Below are 5,566 nucleotides of genomic sequence, written 5' to 3'. Positions count from 1 at the left end.
GAGATCTGTAAGTGACAAATTGCCAATTGCTGGAAAGTCAACACTACCTAAGTTTTGTGGATGAATAACAATATTTATCTTGCATACCTTTTGAAACCAGATGTAGTAATCAAAGTCATATTCCGAGATTTGGATCAAATCTTCAGCTTCTTCCCAAGGTTGTCCATTATTTATCAACTTTATCCAATCATCATGTGAAATTATTGAAGTTGGAAACTGGTTGATTGCTTTTACCTTTCTTCCTTGTAGCTGAAACATATGTCTTTCTCCGTAGTACCAAATACCCTGACCACTAATTGGACTGTAAAACATAAGTCGCTTAAGGCTTAACTGTAGCATTCCTTGTGCCATTGGTTCATGGAACTCGTCAATTTCTGTATACGACATTGCATAATGTTAATACTAGTTTTGCACAGTTGTTGCATCCTCTGAACATCAGCTATATTTTTACCATCATTAATTTGATTAATCCAATTTACAGCTTTGTACTTGTTACATTATTGGAAAAAATTAATCGTGTTTCGTGAAACAGGTTCGCCGACCTTAAAGTAAGTATACCACCAATACTGAAAAATAACATTGATGAACATTGATGTGTTAGTACATTCACCTCTAGTTTGACAATTAACTCGATAATGAATATAATAATAGAAAAGGATTCTGGTTCTTTACCTCCAATATGACCCAAAATCCATTGAAGCTATCTAAGTTCTTACATGAGCATTCACCGAGACTTATGTATAGCTCAGCTAACATTGTAGAATCCCAATCATAATTTGACGCTTTAGTTAAATCTTCTAAAGAGTCCAGAAAACCAAATAATGCCACTGAGCTAGCACTGGGGGAAAAAACTTGGCCTAACATCCATAATACAAAAATACGTTCAAGCTCGGAATAATCGTCAACTTTGTGTATCCCCTTGCCAGCATAGCGGTTCAAAAGAGCCTTCAACCCAAACACTCTTAATCCATATGAGTGTAATTTTCTGGATTCTGGCTTTCCTTCAGTATCATTTGAGTACAAGGGAAGTAGTTGTTTCCATCTTCCTTATGATATCCACTTTAATTGGTTAAAGTGTAGTATTTCATCCCCACTTTTTACTCCAGTCAACATATACAAATCTAATGGTGTGAATCCTAAAAACAACATGGTCATAAAATTAAAGTTTGTATGTGGAACTAAAATTTGAATCAAACTAAAAAACTAAATCTTTAAAAATTAAAATTTGTTTCTGAACTAAAAATTAAACTATTGAATGGGAAATAGAACTTACGACACTCGAAATCCTTCAAAAAGAACGTATCTGTAGTGTTCCACCAATGTTCACAAATAACTCGCACAACTTGAGTCCTGTGGTTTTTGTCTTTCATGAAATATAACGATTCCAAGGATATCTTCTCAAGGATTCTTGAACAGCTTCGGGGAGTAACACAAACACTTCGGTTAGCTCAGACCACCCACCTCTTAGTTTAGGTAAGAGAACTCGCTCGGGATGGTTACATAAATGCATAGATCACCAGGTCCAACTAGTTGCCTAACATTTGCGAACTCTTGGTGTCTATCCTGGATCCGTAAGATATCACTATCTGCAACATATTTTCCTTTGACTTTCCTGTTTCTTTTTTTTGTCTATTTGTTTTGGAACTACTTATTTTTAAGTAAAAAATCGCTTTGGTCTGCTCTCTAGAGAAAGAAAGTAAATTTTTTTGTGAATGAAAACTAAAGGGAATGGCGGTATTTATAAACGGTAGAGCACCGACCGCAGGAGGTCGAGTTTAAATTACTAGCGGTGCAAACTAGACCGGACGATCGAAATGAGGCTGCTAGCGATCGAGTCTCCACCGATCGCTTATCTTTTATCCCATAGTGGGGCGGCCAGTTTTCCAGACCAGGTGGCATGGAAAGTGGGTTATCCACCCCCCATAGGAACCGGCTTTATAGAGGGGAAAGTTTGTAGCCGTTGGATGAGAAACTGATTAGCGATGATCAAAACAGCAAGCGACGTACTGACTAGCGGTGGCGCTGGAATGACCAGCGAGCGATATTAGATCATCTAGCTATGAAAATTCTATCGCTCGCTGGAAATTTGCTGTGTATGTCTATATGCTATAATTGACATATAAACATATACCCATAATTTTGCCATACCCATAATTTTGCCATATGCATAGGAGGCCTGATAGGTACATCGTATTTTTCACTTAAAGATGAATCATTAATCCAACGATCCATAAAAATCCTGGTTAAACCCTCTAGACTCAAAAACTCTCATCCCTTCTACCATTGCCTCTTTCTTTCAGGGTCTAAAAACAATTTAAATCTTCCCAGACCGCCACCACTATTGCTGAACTTCATCACACAAGGTACCTATCTTTTTGTTTCAGCATCTCTACTGCATCAATTCGTCTTCTATTTTATGTTTCTTTAGAATTTTCGAATCTGTAGTTTTAATTAGGGTTTTGATAATTGAGAAACCCTAGTTTTTTCAAATCTGTTAATGTCTTTTGATGCTTCTTATGACTTGTTTTCATATCTATAGAAACTTAACAGTAAGTTATAATTGTTTTATTGTAGTTAGGAAGAAGGTAAGGCGCTTTCACAGTATCTTGCCATGTCTGTAGAAACTGATATGATAACCACAAGGAAAGTTCCGACGAGGCGGAAGGCCCGTGTTAACAAAAATGATAAGGGGAAAAGGGGAGAGGGAAAGTGTTTCGGGGTAGTGCCGATAAGAAAGTTAGGGTAGACAAGCAAATGCAAAAACTATTTCTCAAAAGGGAAAGACAGTACAATTCAGATGATGATGATGATGAGGAGGTGGAGGAGGAGGAGAAAGAGTACGAGAAGCCTGCACATAAGCGAAAAGCTTCGCCTATGGATAGAAGACCCGTTAACAATGAAGTGGCAGCTTCAGATGGGAATTCTAGCGGAGAGGAAGGTGAAAATGGTTCAGATGCTGATGATGAGGTGAAAGGAGATTCTGATGACGAAGGCGCAAATATAGAGCCAGGAATTACAATGTTCACTGATGGCTGTAAAGCTTTTAAGATGGCTTTCAGCACAATCATTGGGAAGAAAGTTGCAGACCCTGAATTGGTAAGAATTAAGAAGCTTGATCTTTTGGAGTTTCTTCTTGGTAAAAGAACTTGTCTAATGTTTAATATCAATGCAGGGCCCTGTTTTGTCAGGGCACAAGGAGCTTGTTGCCATGAAACTTGCTGAGAGCTAAGCGAAAGAAAGGCCAAAGGGGAGGCCAAGAAGGACAAACATATGGTAATTTGTTGTTAACTTGCTGGTTGTTTTTCAATTATTCTGCTTTAAGGTAAATGACATGTTTATAGTTGGTCATTCTAATTTAAAATTTGTAAGTTTAACAGGAGCGGGAGAAGGGCCATGTGAAGCTCCCTGCATATTTAGACTCACACGACAAGTTTCTTATGAGTGTTGCTGCTAAAGGAGGTATTGCTGTGTTATCCTAATTTAGAAATTCTTATAAACTCTAATTGGCTTCATTAACTTTCTGCCTGGCACTAATCAATTCCTATTTCTCGTGTGTGGTATCAAATTTCAGTGATCAAGTTATTTACTGCGGTAAGTCCGTTTGCTATGCTTATGGAACATTTGTCCTCTCCCCTCGAATCAAAATACTTATGTCTGTATTTTGTGAACCAACTTAGTAGTTACGTATGAATTTGTTGCCTGTTGTTTTCAGGTCAGCAAAGCGCAAAATGCTCAGAAAGGACTAAATCCATCAAGGGCTAAAGACGCCAAAGGTATTTCAGTTGCGGTTGCAGTAGATGTTAGTCTTGTTGATATGGTTGACGTTGCAATTTTCATATTGCATACAAGCTAAGAATTGGGTAATTATTTAAAGTATGTTCTTCAGAAATTCTTTCTGGAATTATCTATCTGATGGGAAACCTCCCTGGGAATTTGAAAAAACTTTCATAGTAATCTAATTGAAGGAGAAGTCATGTTTTCCCGCTCTTGTTATCATAGTATTTGAGATTGTTGAAACAGTATAGTTTATGCTAAGCTAGATCTTGGTATGCGATGCATGATGTGCTTATGTTTTGTTCAACCTTTATAACACGGGAAATATACTATTCTTGACAGCAATTGCTAAGCGTAGAAGACAGACATTCTTATCAGAAATACGCAGGAGAAGTTCACAACCAGCTGAAACTTCCTCCAAGGTGGTGTATATCTTTCTTTTTTTTTTGTCTTTTCTATTCAAACATTTTATCAAGTGTATAACAAAATAGAAGAACTGAAAAAGTCAGTGACTTGTGTGGCATAAGTCATTGAGTTGGCCAGAGAGACAATTAAAATCATCCCTCGCCAGCATGCTGTTCAAGTTTTTGTAAGCTTGTATTTACAGAGTTATGAGATGGATGCTGTGAAAACAACCTTGCATGTTGTATAAATGATACCACCAACTAATGGAAACCGTAGGTCGCAAATACTTGTTTTCCTTACGGAGATTGGAGAGACGGTGTAGGACCTTACAACTGAGAAGGGGTTTAAGGTATTGTTCAATTGGGTGATAGGTTCAGTTGGAGGATGTATGGAGGAGAATGTATGGATTATGACATAAAGCATCTGATGTTACTTGGTTTCATAAGTGGGTTTAATGAATGTTTCTTTTTGCTTTAAAAACTGAATATGCCATAAGATGCACCCAAGGACAAGCATTTTTGAAGATATATCTATTGATAATTCATAATTCATAATATAAATTTAAATCATTCCTTCAAAACAGAACAATAACCTTCAATGCTAAGAAAACTTTGCTCTCATCTCAGTCGTGTTTATGTTTGTGTCCCTCTTGGCGGGAATTGGCACATTTCATAGAATATTTTATTCATTTTATTAAGTGTTTTGCAGGCTGACAATGAACCTGGGTGGGCTCAGTTACATGATAGTTATATGCTATCAAACTCAAAACTGAAGAACTGAGATAAAATGGAGGTAAGAATATGTCTTGCATGGTACTTGTTTCTTTCCTAGTTGGATTTTTGACAAGTCTGAACTTAGTGAATACTTCTATTATGTCCTCCAGGATTCGAGTGTGGCACATGATATCGGGGGATGGCTCAAGATAGTTCTGATGATGAAGATTGATTTCCATACGCCTGACCCTATTTGGTACATGTAATATTTTTAGCTCGAAATTCCTTGAGAATTGGGAATTTTCATATTGTAGGGCCTTCTTGCCTAAGGCATGCTAAAAAATTTCCTGTCTGAATCTTTCTGTTTCAGGTATTTATATCATAGTTTTAATCAGTATTAAGATGTTCCAGTAATGAGTTATAGTCTGCATGATATTTATCTTTTTTTTTTATTTGTTTATTTTTTTTTTCCTGAAGGAAAAAGGTATTAATAAAAATAGGAAATGCAACCGCTATCCCTGTCAAGTGTCAACTATGGTTACATACTTCGTAAGTTAGTTACAATTGCTCCTAATAACTATTTTCCAGTGAGCAACTGACCAAACATCCTAAACCATGCATCAAATGAAAAAAATTTCAAAGGAATTCCCGACTTCATTAATGGAGCTCTCAAC

At 36.8% G+C, this 5,566-nt stretch overlaps 1 pseudogene; it reads left to right on the top strand.

Annotated features, from left to right (window-relative positions):
* The first annotated feature begins 2,231 nt into the window (after window positions 1-2,231).
* LOC113353719 lies at window positions 2,232-5,327 on the top strand (annotated as a pseudogene).
* The last annotated feature ends 239 nt before the right edge of the window (window positions 5,328-5,566 follow it).

This window comes from Papaver somniferum, chromosome 2, assembly GCF_003573695.1.
Source record: "Papaver somniferum cultivar HN1 chromosome 2, ASM357369v1, whole genome shotgun sequence".
NCBI lineage: Eukaryota > Viridiplantae > Streptophyta > Magnoliopsida > Ranunculales > Papaveraceae > Papaver > Papaver somniferum.
This window is presented reverse-complemented; position numbering and strand designations above follow the sequence as displayed.